Source organism: Schistocerca cancellata, chromosome 1, assembly GCF_023864275.1.
Source record: "Schistocerca cancellata isolate TAMUIC-IGC-003103 chromosome 1, iqSchCanc2.1, whole genome shotgun sequence".
Classification (NCBI taxonomy): Eukaryota; Metazoa; Arthropoda; class Insecta; order Orthoptera; family Acrididae; genus Schistocerca; species Schistocerca cancellata.
Genome location: NC_064626.1, coordinates 763504252 through 763525571, shown reverse-complemented (window position 1 = coordinate 763525571; position 21320 = coordinate 763504252). Strand labels below are relative to the sequence as shown.

Here is a 21320-nt window from a genome sequence, read left to right as displayed (position 1 = left end):
GCCTTTGCTAACACCTCCATAATGGTGTGGGCTGTATTTGTTTGGAACGGACTGTGTCCTGTGGGCCAAATGGATGATCATTGACAGAAAATGGTTATTTTCGGCTGCTTCGAGACCATTTGCAGCCATTCATGGACTTCATTTTTATGGATGACAGTGCGCCCTGTAGCCGGGCCACAGTTGTTCGCTATTGGTTTGAAGAACATTTTGCATAATTCGAGCAAATGATATTCGCATCCAGATCGTCCGACGTGAATCAAACGTTTTGGGACATAATCTAGAGGACAGGATGCTGAAACCAGACGTCAGTAGCAACGAAATACTAAATTCTTATTGGAATGTAGATCGCAAAGATAGGTTGAACGCTGGTGGCGAAGGCGTGTTTGTAGATATAAAAAAATACGAGAATGTCTAATGAGTTTTGGACAGATTCCTATTGCGTAATAATTTGGTGAAGATAAGTGTTAAAGGAGGATCAGTTATGATCATCGGATGCTTTCATAGACCCCCTGTCTTAGCAGCACTCTTGGCGCAACAATGGAGAGGAAACTTGGAGAGTACTTCGCGTAAATTTCCTGGTCATATTATAGTTTTGGGTGGAGACGCGATGCTGGTGACGAACAGACCTGAACTCTTCTACTCAGCATAGAACAGGGAATCAGTGATCATAAGGCCATTACAGCATCACTGAATACAGCTGTAAATAGGAATACAAAGAAAGGCAGGAAAAAACTTTCTGCTTAGATGTTAGACTACCTGAGTGGTCAGCACAAAAATTTCATCTCCAGCATAACAACGTTATCTATCAATTGGCAAAGCTCAAGAGCATTGTGCAATAAGTTTTAGACAGGTATGTATCGAGCAGAATTGTGAGAGAAAAGATCCGCCGTGGTTCGACAGCCATATTACAAAACTGTTACGAAAGCAAAGAGACCTTCAAGCAAATTTAAACGTAGCCAAGGCCTCGCAGCCAAATAAAAACTAAACGAAACCAAAATTAGCGTAAGGAGAGCCATGAGTGAAGCGTTCAACGAGCTGGAATGTAAAACTCTGTCTATCGACTAGATAGATAATCTTAAGAAGTTAGGTCTTACGTTAAATCAGTAAAAGGATCGAAGCCATCTGTCCAGATATTCTGTGACCATAATGGCACTGAAAATGAGGGCGACACAGAAAAGGCGAGACACTATACGTCTTTTTCCAAAACTGTTTACAGAAGAAGACTGCATTGTAGAGCCTCCTTTAAACCGTCACTCGAAAGGCAAAATGGCTAATATCGAAATAAGTGACCATAGAATAGAAAAGCAACTGAAATCGCCCAACAGAGGGACGGCCACTGGACCTGACGGGAGTGTGCGAAAGAACTTGGCCCTCATCTAGCAGCAGTGTACCGTACGTCGAGGAGCGAAGTGTTCCTGATGATTGGAAAAAAGCACGAGTCATTCCAGTTTTCAAGAAGGGTTGTCGAACAGATGTACAAAACTATAGGCCTATATATATACCTGATGTCAGTCAGTTCTAGAATTTTGAAGTATGTTTTATACTCGCGAGTTACGACTTTTCTGCAGACCGGAAGTCTCCACAGTCGGAGCCAACTTGGGTTCCGAAAACAATGATCGTGAAAAAGCCGGCTCGCTCTGTTCGTCCACGGGACCCAGAAAGCAGTAGATACAGGCGTCGAGGTAGAGGCCGTGTATCTTGACTTGGACTATAGATCAGCTGTGTGACTGAACTGAAGTTCCAAGCAAAGAGAACACAGCATGTCCTTCTGATCGGAGAGAAATCTTCGGACGCAAAGTAACTTCGGCCGTGCCCCAGGGGAGTGTTGTAGGGCCATTACTTTTCACAATATGTATAAATGACCTAGTGGATAACGTCAGAAGTTGCAAGAGGCTTTTCGCGAATGCTGCTGTTGTATACAGAGAAGTTGCGAGGCTAGAAAATTGTTGCGAAATGCAGGAAGACGTGCTGAGGATCGACGCTTGGTGCAGGTCCAACAGAAACCAACGTATTGCGAATACATAGACAGAAAGACACTTTTGTTGTAAGATTACACAATTGCAGAGCAATCACTGAAAGCAGTTGCTGCCATACAATGTCTAGGAGTATGTGTACGAAGCGATTTGAATCATAGGGGGCGACCGGAAAGTTTCCGTCTGAGGGTGTTGCTGCAGCGTATATGCAACGTAACGCGATTCCGATGCTGGTGTATAAGCACCGACATGTAGGCAAGGGATCAGTGTGGTCATCGTGACTTTCGACGTGCTTGTGGTAAATGCAGAAACGTGAACTATGGCGACTTACAACTAAATGCGTCCAGACAGGACTTCTTGGTTGCCGAAGGACAAACACCGGTGTGTGATAGCACATTCGTTGCAAACCACTGTTGTGGAGCGGTGCTACTGTTTTACGAGATGCATTCAAGTTCTAAGGCCTCTAATTTTTTTTCTCCGGACTGGAAAGAGATAGAAACATGCGCATTGTATTAAAATGAGGCCGCGTTCATTGTCAATACGTCCCAGAGATGGCAGCACCGTACGGCAGATGGAATTTTACCGCCAGCGGCGAGAATGAGAACTGTTTTAAATACTTAAAATGGCGACGTTTTCCTTACTTGAACAGTGTGCAATCATTTGTTTTCTGAATTTGTGTGGTGTGAAACCAATTGAAATTCATCTACAGTAGAAGGAGACATGTGGTGATGGAGTTATGGATGTGTCAAAAGTGCGTTCATGGGTGCGACAGTTTAATGAAGGCAGAACATTGTGTGACAACAAACCGAAACAACCTCGGGCTCGCACAAGCCGGTCTGACGACATGATCCAGAAAGTGGAGAGAATTGTTTTGGGGGATCGCCGAATGACTGTTGAACAGATTGCCTCCAGAGTTGGCATTTCTGTGGGTTCTGTGCACACAATCCTGCATGACGACCTGAAAATGCGAAAAGTGTCATCCAGGTGGGTGCCACGAATGCTGACGGACGACCACAAGGCTGCCCGTGTGGCATGTTGCCAAGCAATGTTGACGCGCAATGACAGCATGAATGGGACTTTCTTTTCGACGGTTGTGACAATGGATGAGACGTGGATGCCATTTTTCAATCCAGAAACAAAGCGCCAGTCAGCTCAATGGAAGCACACAGATTCACCGCCACCAAAAAAATTTCGGGTAACCGCCAGTGCTGAAAAAATGATGGTGTCCATGTTCTGGGACAGCGAGGGCGTAATCCCTACCCATTGCGTTCCAAAGGGCACTACGGTAACATGTGCATCCTACGAAAATGTTTTGAAGAACAAATTCCTTCCTGAACTGCAACAAAAACGTCCGGGAAGGGCTGCGCGTGTGCTGTTTCACCAAGACAACGCACCCGCACATCCAGCTAACGTTATGCAACAGTTTCTTCGTGATAACAACTTTGAAGTGATTCCTCATGCTCCCTACTCACCTGACCTGGCTCCTAGTGACTTTTGGCTTTTTACAACAATGAAAGACACTCTCCGTGGCCGCACATTCACCAGCCGTGCTGCTATTGCCTCAGCGATTTTCCAGTGGTCGAAACAGACTCCTTCGCCGCTGCCATGGAATCATGGCGTCAGCGTTGTGAAAAATGTGTACGTCTGCAGAACGATTACGTCGAGAAGCAACGCCAGTTTCATCGATTTCGGGTGAGTAGTTAATTAGAAAAAAAAATCGGAGGCCTTAGAACTTGAATGCACCTCGTATGATAACGCACGTCCCCGCATCGCAAATGTCGTAACTCAGAAGTTACGCCAACTCAAGTGGGAAACCCTAGAGGGCCCGCTAAACTGTTCTGATCCCTCCACATGCTATTGACACACTTTTGGTCCCTTGAAAAAGACCCCGAAGGGTCGACGATTCCTGTCGGACGAGGATGTGCAACATGCATTACGGACTTCTTCACGAGGCAGGACACGGTCTTTTAGCAAACCGGATCTTCATCCTGGTGCATCGGTGAGATGATTGCCTCAGTGGTCACGGCGATTTTGACTGATTGGCGTGCCGATTCCGGATTGTGCGGCCTTGCAACGGGTACTTTTTGACGCCCATTACAGAACGACCAGCTAAAGGTAATCGCGAGTAAGCCAGATGCCAGACTGAGATTCATTGGAAGGATCCTTACAAAACGTAGTGCATCCACAAAGTAGCCGACAAAACACTCATTTGGCGAATACTTGAATATTGCTCGTCATTATGGGATCCGTAACAGATATGACTGGTAGAGGAAATAGAGAAGATCCAAAGAAGAGCAGCACGTTTCATTACAGGTTCATTTAGTAACCACGAAACCGTCTTGAAGATGATCAACCAACACCAATGGCAGACTCTGCAAGGGAGGCGTTCTGCATTACGATTTAGTTTACTGTTAAAGTTCCAAGTGGGTGCATCCCTAGAAGACTCGACAAATACACTACTGGCCATTAAAATTGCTACACTACGAAGATGATGTGCTACAGACGCGAAATTTAACCGACAGGAAGAAGATGCTGTGATATGCAAATGATTAGCTTTTCCGAGCATTCACACAAGGTTGGCGCCAGTGGCGACACCTACAACATGCTGACATGAGGAAAGTTTCCAACCGATTTCTCATACACAAACAGCAGTTAACCGGCGTTGCCTGGTGAAACGTTGGTGTGATGCCTCGTGTAAGGAGGAGAAATGCATACCATCACGTTTCCGACTTTGATAAAGGTCGGATTGTAGCCTATCGCGATTGCGGTTTATCGTATCGCGACATTGCCGCTCGCGTTGGTCGAGATCCAATGCCTGTTAGAAGAATATGGAATAGGTGGGTTCAGGAAGGTAATACGGAACGCCGTACTTGGATCCCAACGGCCTCGTATCAGTAGCAGTCGAGATGACAGGCATCTTATCTGCATGGCTTTAACAGTTCGTGCAGCCACGTCTTGATACCTGAGTCAACAAATGGGGACGTTTGCAAGACAACAAACATCTGCACGAACAGTTCGACGACGTTTGCAGCATCATGGACTATCAGCTCGGAGACCATGGCTGCAGTTACCCTTGACGCTGCATCACAGACAGGAGCGCCTGCGATGGTGTACTCAACGACGAACCTGGGTGCACGAATGGCAAAATGCCATTTTTTGGATGAATCCAGGTTTTATTTACAGCATCATGTTGGTCGCATCCGTGTTTGGCGACATCGCGGTGAACGCACATTGGAAGCGTGTATTCGTCATCGCTATACTGGCGTATGACCCGGCTTGATGGTATGGGATACCATTGGTTACACGTCTCGTCACCTCTTGCTCGCACTGACGGCACTTTGAACAGTGGACGTTACATTCCAGATGTGTTACGACCTGTGCCTCTACCCTTCATTCGATCTCTGCGAAACCCTACATTTCAGCAGGACAATGGACGACCGCATGTTGCAGGTCCTGTACGGGCCTTTCTGCATACAGAAAATGTTCGACTGCTGCCCTGGCCAGCACATTCTCGAGATCTCTCACCAATTGAAAACGTCTAGTCAATGGTGGCCGAGCAACTGGCTCCTCACAGTACGCCAGTCACTACCCTTGATGAACTGTGGTATCGTGTTGAAGCTGCATGGGCAGCTGTATCTGTACACGCCATCCAAGCTCTGTTTGACTCAATGCCCGGGCGTATCAAGGCCGTAATTACGGCCAGTGGTAGTTGTTCTGGGTACTGATTTCTCAGGATCTATGCACCCAAATTGCGTGAAAATGTAATCACATGTCAGTTCTAGTAAAATATATTTGTCTAATGAATACCCGTCTGTATCTGCATTTCTTCTTAGTGTAGCAATTTTAATGGCCAGTAGTGTACATTGCTTCCTACTATGTCTAAATTAGAGAGATTCGAAAACACACGGAGGCTTAGCAGCAATGGTTCTTCCCGTGTTTCCCGCAAACTGTTCGGGACTGGAACGAGAAAGATGACAAGTGACAGTGGTACACAAATTACCTTACGCCACACACTGCAAGGTGGCTTGCGGGGTAGAGATGTAAATGCCTAGGAGACAGGACGTGTGGTATAATCTGCTTGTCTCATTCTGTTGTAATTTTTTGAAACATTGTCCCAGGAAAAGGGCGATCTAATATTTAGTAAACTCTGTCGTGGTCGAATATAAGTTATCATCTTTTATTTATGCACTATCGGTTACACCAAGGAATGCTCTCTGAAGCAGATCGAAACCGGTCACCCACAAATAAAAAGTAAGATCTTATATGTGAATCTTATGTGCAACCACGAGTGTGTTTAGTAAATAGGTTATCATTCTGTTATGCTGAGAGAGTCAGCCGGCCCCTGTGGCCGAGCGGTTCTAGGCGCTTCAGTCTGGAACCGCGCGATCGCTTATCACCAGATCACCAATTTTTTGGAGTCTTATCTCTCGCACTGAAGTCTAGCTATTCTGCCACGTTGCCGCCCGTTTCGATGCCCTTTCACTACAGCAGTTAACGAGCACTCGACGAGCGCAGTGGTTTGTGGAAACAAAGTGCGGAATTCGCGTGCTTGCAATGCAAATTTTCTTCCATTAAACACCGACGAACACTCCCGTTGCGCTTGAACACTAGTCACGTAATTCAATTACTGCCCTTGTCATTAAGCACCGCAGGGTTGCGGGGTTATCCAGAGGAGCAACAACATTTTGGTGTAGACCGCATATCTTAGCAATGTTATTCTTCAAAGGCACCGTTGTGTCAGTGAATGAGTGTGGAATGACGCCACAAAATAGCTAGGCCTACGCAGGACAGATATGTATGTATGTTGGTCAGGTTGTGATGCAGGTCGCTTAAACTGTTGTGGACTCATTTTTTGTGTGACAAATGTAAGTATTATTTACTAGTATAGTCACTGAAAAGACTTCAATAAATTTATCTGATAAGATATTTACTATTATAATCACTGAAAAGATTCCCGTAGATTTAGCTGGTGAGGTATTCTGACGTTACTAACATATGGAAAACGTCATACGCCTTTGGTAATGCAAGCGCCTACATAATATTCACACTAAGGCTACTGAACATCAGTAGTACTATGAAGAAGCATATTCCTAGTAGAAGATGCAATTTTCCAATACGATTCCTTCCATTTTTCATTTACCTCCCCTCACTGTAACATTCTGTTATGTACTGTTGACCTCACGAGTATGTCTATATTACGCAACTCACACGCTATAATTCGGAAGTATGATATAAGGCAAACAATTATGTTTCGTTGTAATTTATTTTTATGACACCTATACACACCAAGAAAAGGTGGCCATGGCTCTGTTGAACGACGAGTTGCGAACTACAGACCAGTGGGAGCGCTGCAGAGGCGAGTGACGCGATGCAGTTGGCCGTGGTGAGTGTCGTTATCTGGCGAGCGCTAGACGGTGACCGCGCGTAGGACGCGGCCTACATTTCTTTATCGCTGTTTCGGCACTCCTGCCAAATCAGAGCACACTCAAACGGCAAACAAAACATAAGATGGCGGTACAAATGGAAAATAAAAAAAAAAAAGGAGTAGCAGCTCACTGCAGTCTCATGGCATCCAGCTCTTCGTTGATCCTTGTCTGAATAGCTCTTCGTTGATCCTTTGTCATCACTGCTAACTTGTTTTCTTTCGGCGTGCTTGTACAAGACAGTATTGACCCTCAACTAAGGTCTGTGTATATACAGCAATAGCCTCATTGTTTATGTGTTTTTGATTTTATAAAAATTTATTCGCAAAGCGTTTTGGGCCCCTAGCGTTCATCTGTAGGTACCGAAGAATACACAACACTTAAATACAAGTTCAGTCAGGAAGAAAGGTACATGCTTTGAGGGGTAACAGTATTGGTGACTGAACAAAGCTTCATATGGAGATATACCCTATTTCGAATGGTTTCCGAGATAGAACACTTTTAATGTGCGCTACATTGTTGTTTATTTACTGTATTATACGGTGCACTGTTATTGTTTTACAATGTACCACAGTGATGTAGATGAATTCGAGACGAACAATTTGATACAGGACACTTGTGATCTGTCACATCGAGAAACCATCTCAAATTGGCCTACAAAATCTATCTAAGCTGCAGCGCTTGCGCGTCGCGCGAGATTTTCAGTATTTTCTCCCTCTAATCGAACAAACTGATAGCTCTTTGGAAAAAATGAGTAGGAACTTATTTGTAGGAAATTTAATGCAGTTGATAGCTCTTTGGAAAAAATGAGTAGGAACTTATTTGTAGGAAATTTAATGCAGTTTAATTTTGGTACTGTGACTCGTTTACGTCACAGCCCACGGTTTTCGGGTTATTCAATAAAAACTTACTTTATTTTGTTCAGAATCACCAGTAGTATCATTCCTGAAAGCGTGTACCTTAGCTCTTGGCGAACCCTGTACGTTACCAAGACTATTATTACTAATTTGTTGGGTTGCCAGGGTCTTCATGAGGTCTGGACGTCTCAACACACACAAATAATAATTATAAATGGCTAGAATATGATCCTTGCCGAAAACGTTAGTTTTGTTTTGGATGAATGTGAAAAAGAAAGTAAAGGAGAAGATGAAACATGGTAACAGCAGTTATAGCTACGTCAGTACTTTGACAGGCACAGTACCGTTGTGCGATAGGGTGTACGTACTTCGGCAGACATCACGACCCTCGGTTCGCGTCCTTGTTTGGACAGATTTTCAATAACTTTACCTTAATGATTTTACGGGAGATAAGTGTCCTTGGAAATAATGTTGCTTGACTCATCTGCAATAGAAGTAGTAGATATTTCAAGAATAAGCACTTAGTTGAAGCATAGTGCCTTTCGACGATTCAAACCCGCGTCCGGCCATCCTGATTTACGATTTCCGTGATTTCCCTAAATCGCTTCAGGAAAATGTCGGGACGGTTCCTTTGAATAGACACAGCCGATTTCCTTCCCCATCCTTCCCTAATCCGACGGGACCGATGACCTCGCTGTTTGGTCCCCTCCCCCAAACCAACCAACTAACCATATTATCTTTCCTGTAGCCTATCACATTTTTATATATACTCCCATTTCATTTAATGCTTGACATTGATCTGTAATGGAAACGACCACGTATATATATTTTCAATTGTACTTACTGGTACCACATAAATGGTTAATTTCCAGAATGATTGCATTAAATGAAAACTGCCAAAATGTAATTAATTTTATTGAATTCGCCCATTATGCAATATGTTTATAATCTATTTGTTTACATAATAACTCATAGATTACTGATATCACATTGGTTGTTGTATGGTATATTTTATAGGGCCTCAAGATGACGTTGTTACGGCGTTGAAACTAGTTGCCAAAATAAAATCGACACCTTAAATACAGCTGGAGGAATTTTTTCATTTTTTAATATAAATTTATACCAGCTGACGTCCCACTATCCTTCATTACAGCTATGGATGTACGAAGATACCAATGTGATGAATCATACTTACAGTCTTATCTTCCTCATCGGCTAATTCAACTTGGGAAGGATCCCACAGTCACGAATGACACTCAAGTACTGGGTATACAAATGGACTCAAGCAGATCTATGTGGACGCTCTACCTTGAATCACTGTCGATGATAATCCTATACGACGTTATTTTGTTAAGTATGGTAAAAAAACAAGAAAAAAGTTTGTTTCTTAAGCAAATCATCCTACTTCTTGGCATAGTCACCTTTGCGGGATATACATTTAGTCCAGCCGTCCCCCACCTTTTCATCCCATGAGAAAAATAGATTCTGTCAAGCTCTACAAAATACTCGTTGACTACAACTATCACTTCCTCATTTGATGAAAATTTCTTCCTAGCAAAACCAAAGATTGAAGTTAGGGACAGGAAGAAGTCCCTTGGGGCTAAGTCTGACGAATAGAATCGATGAGGAACCAGTTCAAAGCTCAAGTCACGCACTTTCGCCATTGTGGGCTGGTGCGTTACACTGGTGAAATAGCGTTTTTCACGTGCCAACCTTGGTCTCTTTTCAGCCAACGCAACTTTCAAACGAGCCAACAATGAACCATAATAGGGTCCAGTTACTTTTCTGCCCTTTTACGAGTAATCTACGAATATTATTCCTTGGGAATCCCAGAAAACAGTGCCCATCATGTTACCAATTGACAAGAAAGTATTTGCCGTCTTTGGTGCACTTTCACCAGTCTCTGTCCTTTGTTTTGAGTGCTGTTTTGACTCTGGTGTGTAATGATGGATTCGAGTTTCATTAACAGTTACAAATCGGCGCAAAAAAATCTTGCAAATTGCGATTAAACATTACCAGACACTGCACTGAAATGTTGTGACGGATGTGCTTTTGATCGACTGTGAGCAATCAAAGGTACACTCCTCGCACATAGCTTCCTTGTAGCCAATTCTCGCTTGCAGCATATTATGCACTCACTTTGTTGAGATGCTTACAATCTCAGCAGTTTCATGAATGTTTATTCGGCGCTTTTGCATTAGCATATCATGGATTTTGTCAATGGTTTCCTTTGTGGTGGACTCAATTGGACGGCCAGAGCGCGCTTCTTGTGGTCATCATTGACGGTGCAGAGTCCAGTTCTATTTTGATTCACGGTGCAATCCAATGCGTCAAATGAAAATATTTAATAACAGCACGAAACCCGGCTTTCTCCATTTTCAATCGCAGTCGACACGCTGATCAGTTCGGACGGCTGTCGACAATGAACTGTACGATGTACGTTGTTGAAATTCTTTATAGGATCCTTGGAATAATCAAGGTTACCAACCATGAGGCGCAACAATAACGTTCCATTCTTTCATGGAAATTTACCAGACTTATCAAACCACTCTCGTAAATTTAACACTTATGACTGATCTTATTGATTCCTCGGTGATGATGCTATCGAACAGTATCGAGGCTTTTGTGTAACCACGCGGATTACATAACATTTGTTTACTCTGAGCTTCACTGCCAGTTTTGCAACAGTACTGCAGCTGTTCCTGCATTTTGTCACAGTTTCTGATAAAGCACCCACATGGTCGTCCGCGGATAGCCTGTCAGCTACTGACGTATGTGACTTGGATAAAGAGGAATTCAGCTAAGCTGTCCACTTAGAAAATTTCCAGTACTATTTAAGAGTTTGTAATCTTATTTTCATACAATTAATTGTACAAAAGAAAGCGACACATAGTCTCACAGCATAGCTACTGTATGTTAATTTCAAGAACACCAGTATCAACTAGGTATTTCAAGTGGAATTACAGTCTCAAAGAGACGAATTCAACCGTGTCTTAATCTCCGAAATTCTGTTTATAATTTCGGAGAAATTCGTACAGTATTTAGCAATTACGAGTGTTGTGTCGGGCATGGATCCTCGAATGGAAATGTCGCGTCCGACTGGTTAGGCGCTCCAGCTATTTACAAATTCGGGAAATATGTGAGAAGTTTATTTTAAAACTGATACTAATCATACTTTGCTTCAGACTGACACACCAACTGGAAGGCAAAAGACCTGGTGCCTAAGAATAATTCATCAGTTAACTGCGGTAAAACCATGGTATGTTGTTGTCAGAATTTGAACGAAAGGTGAATTTTATAAATGGAATGAATCAGTGAAAGAGGAAATTAACGCACAGAGATTGCTATATAATAACCTCTCATTCAAAAACAACAGAAGTTTAATTACTATATAATCGTACACATTTACATTGTAATATTACCTCAGCAACAGTAACAAAATGGAAATCACAGAAGAAAGTGATCATAAACAATTCTATGACGTTCCATTCAAGTTATCGGGTGTTCGAAGAAAGATCAGGATTCAGCGTCCCGTCGATGACTAGATCGCTAAAAACTGAGCACAAGTTCGAATTGGGGAGTTACGGGGCAGGAAATCGGCCATGTCCTTTTAAGAAAGAACCATCGAGACGTTTACCATTAGTGAAAACTACGCTTGGACTGACGTTCGAACCGCCGTCCGGTTTCGAGTCCACTATGGAGCACTGTGTCACTTCGCTTGCTTAGTGTGTTCGAAATGGCCAGTGACTACTGTTAACACACGTTTCCGTTTGCTCGTGCGATGACTTCTGGACAGACATGAGATTTAGGCAATATCGTCGCACACACTGCAACAATACGATGGTTTAAAACTTCTTGGGTTATGGGAATTTGTTGATAGCCTTCATCTTTCAGCTTACCCCAGAGTAATAAATTTCACCTTTGTACGTGCAGCTCAGCTGTTCTCGTTATGATCCTCTGCGTTCTCCGTAAACAATTAGAATATTTATCTTGATTCGTGAATGTCAATTTATATTCACAACAACCAGAATTTGATTGATTCGAACTATACAGACAGAATAAAAAGCTACCTTTTATCGTTATTGCTGTTTTCAATTCCTGGGCTGGCAGCGGATGAAGAAAGCTTTATTCCCGTTGCGTCCTTTTTATACCGATGTCGCGGCAATGTACTACCTGTTTCCTCCTAATGCGACGTGACGTATTTCCTTATGTGGTTACGAGATAAAAAACTTCCTCGTGAGACAGCAATCAGTTTGATGTTCAAAATGTATGACTTCCGTTTGTCGGATTTCGGAAAGTGAAATGAGGTTGAATTCACCTCTTGGAGGTCTGCTATACAAGCGGAAAAACTTCGATCCGTAAAAGCGAAATTTAAACCGGTATCTCAGACAAGAGACTTTATGTCATGTATTGAGGAGAATTATGAATATTGAAAGATTGCGGAGGGATTCGAGCTTAGTTGAATTATGGCCTTCATGACGCTGTCAAAGAACAGTAGACCGTATGTGTTCATGTCTGTGACTGGATATAAGACTGCGTACCAAATGGTACTATACTCTGATTAATATTTCGAATATATTCTGAACAGTAACAGTGCTATGAGACATCCCTGAGAGCAAGTGATGTCGCTTTCGTTCCTCACGATGTCTCTTAACCCTAGATTACTAAATCCTCGTTAAAATTTACGATTGCAGTTGGTAGCAATTCGCGATTTCCGCAAATCTGGAATTATCAGTATATGGTGTAAAACAGTACATTTTGTACTGATTTTATATGTAACAAAGCGCTGGAGATCTTGTAATTGTAATTAACTAGTGCATAAACTATAAATTATGACTTCTTTTGAATAAAATATGGAGTAGTAAAATTTACGATAGTTTAGTAGCAATGTAACTTTTTCTCGCCTTTAGTGTTCCAGGGTTAATGGAGATGGATCATACCGTGGAATCCATCGAAATTAATGTCCTCATTCGAGTAAAAGATTCATTTCGGTCAGATTCCGTTACTGAAAATATTCTACATCTAGAGAGATTCGAGGGGACTACATTTCGGGCATCTCTCTAGTGCATCAAGAAATTTATGACTCGCTACATTGAGGTGGATTATACGCTACACTCGTGCTAGGAGAAACATTTCGTTGTCTCGATTTACTTCTGTACTTTACCATAATCTCGCCATGTGGCAGTTTATCAATGTTGAACTTCACAGTGAACCAACAGCACTTATTAGAAGATCGAAATTATGGCGCCACGAAAAACTTAAATGGTGCTCCTCACAATTATTTCATTATGGAGCTTACACCTTACAAAAAAAAAAAAAAAAAAAAAAAAAAAGCCAAATGCTCTAGTCGTCCTTGGTCGAGAGCTCAGGAAAAAGAAACTCGAATCGCCGGCAACGTTGACTGCGCACTTCGAAATGCTTTTGTTTCTTTGTACGCAGTGGCAATTAACCAACACGTTAGTTGTGCAGTCAGGTGTAACTATCTAAATGTAAACATTGTCATGAAAGTGTAGCTATGCAGAAGTGAGAATAATAAGGGTAAACCTCGGCACCGACCCAATGCCCTCCTCCTCTCCAGAGGCACTAATGTCCACTCTGTCGGCTGGATGACCCCAACCCATCAGAGACGACAATTACTTTTGGAATTCAATCCAGGATATTGATATAAAAACTAGTGATCATAAAAACATAAAACCACCCATTCCTTCCTCGTCAGCGGAATTCTGACAAAGAAAATTTATTTCAGTGCCAGAATTCAAGTAAGCCACCTTTAGGTCGAGCAGCATTACATTATTGCCTCTTCAAGTCAAAAGAGGGGAAAGCACGCAGGAAAGTCTTCTCAAGGAAGTTTCGAAGCTTTAGTATTGTCACTCCTGCCACAGAGGGCTTCTTGTTGTCGTAACACACTGAAACTTCATTTCTACTGTGCATGCTTCGGCGACCACCTCTTAGTATTTTACGGTAAGCTTGATGACTCTGGAGTTAAGACTATTCGAGAGGAGAGGTGTTGGTCTCCCCTTCCGAAGAAAAGGAATATCTGAGTATAACGCTCCGTTGAGGACGAGTGTAGCAGAGGCGGAGAACAAACTGGGATTGGACGAAGATCGCAAAGAAATCGGCCCTGACCTGTACAAATGAACCATCCCGTTATTTGCTTAAGTGCTAGAGGTAAAGTACGGAATACCTAAATCTGGAGGTCTGGGCGCGGATCTGAAACCTAGTGTTACCGAATACGTGTCTAATGTCTGAAACATGGCGCCACCCCTCGCGCATTTAGGTTGTCTCTGGTTGCCCTGGAGGCCGGCTCCGGTCTCGTAAACTGACATGCGGCTGGGAGAGCGGTGTGCTGAGTACATGCCCCATCTAGTGACGCCTGTGGTCTGAGGATGACACGGCGGTCGGTCGGTTCCGTTGGGCCTTCATGGCCTTTAGGGCGGAGTTTTAGTTTTTAATTTGGTTGCCCTACATCGCGTCAGGAGAATGCCGAAACAGTTTCTGAATCAAACTATGGCCTATTTTCAACCCAGTTCTTGTTCATTTTTAAAGCTTTCGGCGTAGACTGGACATTAACTTCTAACCTGTCTTTGCCTTCCTTGTGTGCTTCCACGTATTAGTTCTTTTCATAAACATGTAGCGAATATTACGAGCAGCTGCACTTCAAACACGCACATTACGTGGATGTTTGATCATCTGACTATTACGAATAGTGGCGTCACTTACATAGTAATGGTGTTTCGATAGACGCCGTCACTCATTTTGTTTTCATCGGAGGTAGCAATTTTAAGAAGTCCTTCATATGGATCATATTCAAGAGCAGTACGGTCATGTTTGTACTCAGCCATTCTCTTTTTACAATTAAAGGAGAAGACTCCTAATGACCGTTCATCGACCTTCGACCGATCGTGGTAGCGCAGTGGCTAGCACACTGGACTCGCTTTTGGGAGGACGACGGTTCAAATACGCGCCCGGCCATCCACATGTAGGTTTTCCGTGATTTCCTTGAATCACTCCAGACAAAAGCCGGGATAGTTTCTTTGAAAGGGTACTGCCAGTTTCAATCTTCAACCTGAACGAAACAGTCCGAGTTTATTCTCCGTCTCTAAAGACCCAGTTGTCGACGGGACGTTAAACCTTCATTTTTTTCTCATCTTCCGGTAAATTTGCGATGAACAAAATAAATATTTTTATGATGGCTCAAAATTCCAGGTTAGGTACTAAACGAAACACACGCAATACTACTGCTTTTCAAGGACTTTTAAAGGACGTGTAAAGAAAACTATTCCACAGATCATTTTGTTTCTTGGCATGCCATAGACTGCATCATGTACCAACACAGCGAAAAATCATAGTTGATACGAACGCTACCTCTGTGCCAAAATGTCTTCATCTTGTCCTTGTACTGAACGCTTAAGGAAGAACCGCGAAGTCACGATAAGATTAATTAATAAACTTCTAGAAGTGTATAGCAATCACTCGTTTTACGCGCATGAATGAATGAAACGCTTATCACGACCGCCACAGTGACCATTATCCTTCAGCCTTCCGCTTTAATGATTTGTTGCGGAATGAGAGAACACTTGAATGATGACGAACTTTTCTCGCAACTCAGTGGTGCAGTGTCCACGATCAGAGCTAAAAAACAAAAACAAAAAAAACCAACATATTCGCGTTGTAGTTAGCGCAGACGGCGAAGCAGGACTCTTTCGTTCAGCTGAAATTCTCGATTACTTACCTCAAGAAGCACTCGCAACCGGAGGACTTCGCGTTCTGACGTAGCTGAAAATTAGTCTGCGAGTAAAAGACTTTGAAACAGGTTAGAAAGAATGGCGAATGTCCTAGAAACACACACTTAGAGCGGGCTGCAGCCAACCCGAACGCCGGCTTTCAACTGATATGCCCGGCACCCGCCTGGTCGGGTTAGGTAAGCCGCGTGTTATCTAGTTGCCTCCTGAGGATCAAGTACGACAACTGCTGTAAAAGGTGTAACGCGAAACCGGACGTCTTCCTTTTAACGTTTTAACTTCTTTTCCTTTGTCTAAGGTTTCGCTTGTTATCTAAAAAGTAATCAGAGACTGAAAGAAGATAGACTAGGCATGACGAAGATGGCAGCCGCGGATGCTCCTCACTGCGCTTTATTGGCGTACGTGGCACACTCTTAATGTTTATTCAAGAGCAACGAAAATAGGCCAAGGTGATGGATACAGATAGCGCTAATGCCTCGGGATTCCAAGGAGCTTTTTACGTCTTGTCTGTCTTCAAAAATTGGACTGAAATGTTTTAAATTACTTCACGATATCATTCTTAGGCTTTGATGACTTTAATTATACGCTGAAGAATTCACTACCTAAAAAGACACAAACTTTGGACTAGTCCTAACTCCAATGGAAACGCTGGTTGAAATTATATAGCGAGTGAATTTCAGTGTTTGCAATGACTTACTCCCTCAGTTGACAATGAAGTAATTAAGAAATACCTGCTGCTGTTAAAAGATGTGAATGTCAGAAAACGCGTAAGTACTAGTCTGGATTAATAATGGAAGTACACAATCACTGTTACTTACATTCATGAGCCAAGAGATCATCACCACTGCCCACGGCGATATTGAGAAACGCCTAGTGGCGTTGCGGGCTCGTGAATCGGTAAGGAAAGCACACTCGCGGAGTAGAAAGAAATGGGGAATCACTGTAGCGACGATACGAGCTGCAAACGCAGAAATTCACTGACATAAGCTACTTCGATGAAGGATAGTTCGTTATCTACATCTACGTGATTACTCTGCTATTCACAATAAAGTGCCCGGCAGAGGGTTCAATGAACCACCTTCATACTATCTCTCTACCGTTCCACTCTCGAATGGCACGCGGGAAAAACGAGCACTTAAATTTTTCTGTGCGAGCCATGATTTCTCTTATTTTACCGTGATGATAATTTCTTCCTATCTAGGTGTCTGCCAACAGAATGTTTTCGCAATCGGAGGAGAAAACTGGTGATTGAAATTTCATGAGAAGATCCCGTCGCAACGAGAAACGCCTTTGTTTTAATGATTGCCACTCCAATTCACGTATCATGTCTGTGACACTATCTCCCCTGTTTCGCAATAATGCAAAACGAGCTGCCCTTCTTTGTACTTCTTCGATGTCATCCGTCAGTCCCATCTGACGCGGATCCCACACGTCACAGCAGTACTCCAGAATAGGGCGGACAAGCGTACTGTAAGCAGTCTCTTTGGTAAGCTAGTTGCACCTTCTAAGTGTTCTGCCAATGAATCGCATTATGGTACAGCGCCTGGAAACTACCATCTCGGAAACGGTGAAGGTGGTCTGCTGTGAGCATCTGTGGAAAGTGATTGAATGACGCTGAAACCGCAAGTAGGCGACAAGGTTCTGAGTGTCCACGACTCATCATAGGTTGCGAAGTTCGGAGGCTTTCCCGCTCTTAAACAGGATAGGCGGTGATCTATGTCGCAAATGACGACAGAGCATAATGCTGGTGCAGCCGCAAGTGTTTCGGAGCACACCGTTCAGCCCAAAATGTTATACATGGAGCCCCACAACACATGATCCCTTCATGTTACCATGTAGATCCAACTACATGGTCATTTACGATTGCAGTGGGCACTTGATCATCGAGATTGGTTCGTGAATCTGCGGAAACGTGTCTGCAGGTCATGTGATTTCTGTTTCCTGTTACACCACGTCGATGGTGGGGTCCGTCATTCAGATGAATAGTTGCTCGAAATATGCACTGCGCCACGGACGGACGGAGGCTGGTGGAGGCAGTGTTATGCTATTCGTGACATTCGACTAGAATTTTATCGGATCTGTAGTGGTAATTGAAGGCGCCATGAACATTATTGCGGACCACCTGCGTCCCAACATGCTTGATGTCTTCACCGACAGCGATGGTATCTTCCAGCAGGATAACTGTCCGTGTCAGAAGGCCAAAGGCGTGCTGTAATGGCTTGAGGAACATTATAGTGTGAACTCATGTCGATATCTTCTCATCTTTCTAACCTCGGTGAAATAAATCTGGCTTACTATCAGGCGCCAGGTTCTCGTCTATAAACCACCGGTCTGTAATTTACTGGATTTGAGAGAACTGTGGACAGGCATCCGGTGTCACATACCTCTGGAAGCCTACCAAAGACTTATCGAATTCATGCTACGCAGAACCTCGTCTGTATTGTGTTCGAAAGGTGGAAAGGTGGACCAACATTCAATCAAGTTAGTAGTCGTATTGTTTCGACTTAGTAGTGTGTGTGTGTGTGTGTGTGTGTGTGTGTGTGTGTGTGTGTGTGTGCGCGTGCGTGCGTGCGTGCGCGCGTGTGTACATATGCCAAATGACACTTTCATTTTGTTTCTGTCTGTCTACTCTTCGGTCCAAATGTCGTAAACGCAAAGGCTGCTGTCAGTGAAACACACGGGAAAGACGGTCCGATGACAATGTAATATCGCACACGTACACACCATCGGCTGCATGTAAATAATTGTCTGTGACAGGTAGAACGGCCACCAGAGTTATTCGTGTTTAGCATTGTTAGCAAACCTGGTAGAGTACACATGGAGCTTGAACAGCGTCATGAGTTCAGTGGTTATTGTGAAGGACACAGAGATACCACGTACTCGTGTGAGATAACGTTAGCAATATCTGACAGAGGCTGAATGGGGCATCATTGAGGTCTCCGTTTGGGCGGCTGGTGAACTGTGCGTTTTCCAGATATGTGGAGCGTACGGATGTGATAGTGATTCGATGCTGAACAACCTTGGAGAGTGAAGGCATACATACTCGTCGCCAAGGTTCCGATCGAGCGCATCTGACCACCTCGAGGGTGGATAGGTGTGTTCTCCACCAGGCACATCGTAACCCCTTCACATCTGCGCCTGACATTCGAGAATTAACAGGCAAGGGCTGCTGATGAATGGCGTGGCATTATTGCCTGTTCTTCACTACCTCGGAGGACCATCGATGGCGAATATGGCGGCGACCTGGAGAGAGCTTTCCTTCTTCCAATGTTTTAGAGAGGCACTCCCGTCATGGTGTCATTGTGGGGGAGTCACCTTACATGGCTTCAAGTCACGGCTGATAGTGCGACAACATTACAGCACGGACATATATGGTCTCCATGAGTTACTTCTCTTGGTACAGTATCGTGGTGCCATTTTTCAACATGACAATGTTCGTCCACACACGGCACGTGCGTCTATGAATTGTTTGCCGTGATGCTGAGTTAATCCAGTGGTCGGCGATATCCCGAGATCCGTCATCGATAGAATATGTGAGAGACCAGCTCGGATATGAGTTCCGTTCCAGTGCCGGTATCCAAGATATCAAGCACCAATTGCAACCGTTGTGCACCAGTTTGCTCCAGGAGTGGATATAATGACTCTATGACACCATTCCCCATCGAATCAGTGTAGGCATCCAGACCAGAGCGGGCTCATACTGCCAAGGTCTTTGTAACTGTGACTCGTTATTGTAATCATTGAATTAATATCACACACCCCCTCAAACCGTCACGATTCATTTTGTGTCTGGCTTCCCTCTGCGTGCTTCACTTTTTTCGTCACACAGTGTGTATAGGTTGAAACGCGTACGCAGCGATGGTGAGGCATAACAATCTTTGACCAGAGAGTAATAGCTCGCGAGAGTAAGCAGTTTGTTGCGAGATGCAGTAGTAGTCAGTAGCGAGCCGAGAGAGTAGGCAGTCTGTTGCGAGAGGCAGTTGCATGGACAGTCTGTCGGTAGTAGCAGCCCAGTGCAGTTGTGTGTGAGGAGTCGGCGGGCGTCGACATGGCTCTGGTCAAGATTCAGGACGAGGTACATTTTTAAATAAGGTAATGAGCTAATAATGTATTGTAATGGATCTTGAGTGTAATTAATTTGTTCAAGAAACGCCCCAATAATAATTTCGTTTTGAAACTAACCATTTTTAACAAACAATCCTTTTTTTTGAAATAACATTTCCCTTGGATTTCCCTAAAGAAAAGCTTTTACTTAAGTTCAAAGAATTTTTACGAAGCATTTCCTCCAAGCTATGGAAAAAAAAAGAGCAGATCCAATTTTACTGAGGTAAGAATTTGAGTTTAATCAGGGCCTAAAGATCGACATTTCGGTCTATTTGTGTTTCCATTGTCATTGAGATTTCATTCATTTCTTATTGAGTTGACTTTCATGTTGTGGGAGGTTATGCATGGGTGGTCAGATTGCTAGTTCTAACATTTAATTATTGTCAGTTTAAGAAAATTTCTCTGGGAGGTTACACTATTGTCTTTCTTCTCTCACATTTTTCTGGGGAGGTTACAAGGTTCCCAGTGAAAGCATCGAATAACGGCTGCATGAGGTAATATTTATTTGTCATTAACTGGATGGATATCGAGAATTTCGTGCACCATCAGCAGTTTGGCCGAACATAACATTTGTACTATAGGACAGGCTTTAACCCTTACTCTTTACTAAAATGAAATTGGTTCAAAATTTCCCTTGTCGTAAGTGGTATTGCAGATTTCCAGTTCACTTATGACAAGGGGTTAGATTATTACGGATTTCAGTTTATCGCCAAATCCAAAAAGCGAAACTGATCTGTAATGATAACGACCATACGCCATGCTCAAAGCAAACAGCCTTTCCAGTCTTCCAGTGAAGAATGACGTGCGGTACACGAATGATTGGCACAGAGCGACGTGCAGCAATGGTGAGATAATGGACTCGCATTCGGGAGGCCGCTGGTTCATATCCCCACCCGGTCTCTGATTTAGGTTTTCCGAGGATTCCCTAAATCGCTTTAAGAAAATGTCTGGGTGGATCGAAAGTGATACAGCCAATTTCCTTCGCCAGTCAGAGCTTGTGCTCCGTCACTAACAGTATCGTCGTCGACGGGATCTTCTTCCTTTCACGAGTGGCTCGTCGCCTTGCATACGTGAAGGATGGTACGCAACATACCCGATGATATCACTCTTCGAGTGGCTACAGCAAGAGAACGCCTGCCAGATATGTGATCTACATTAGGAACGGTTGGAAGTTCACCGATGCATCCGATAGGCTATTCGCAGCTCTGCTCGTGGGAACAA

The 21320-nt window shown here is 43.6% G+C and overlaps 1 protein-coding gene across 4 annotated transcripts in view; it reads right to left on the bottom strand.

The window, feature by feature from the left end:
* Positions 1–21320, bottom strand: part of LOC126186823 (uncharacterized) — a 298174-nt gene that overhangs the window by 177501 nt on the left and 99353 nt on the right. The window contains exon 1 of one of the 4 annotated variants that reach the window (XM_049928244.1): positions 15986–16129. The exons of the other annotated variants lie outside the window; for them this stretch is intronic. The gene's annotated coding sequence lies outside the window, so the exon portion shown is untranslated. Of the gene's footprint in view, positions 1–15985; positions 16130–21320 lie in introns of those variants that run through there. 4 annotated transcript variants of the gene reach the window in all.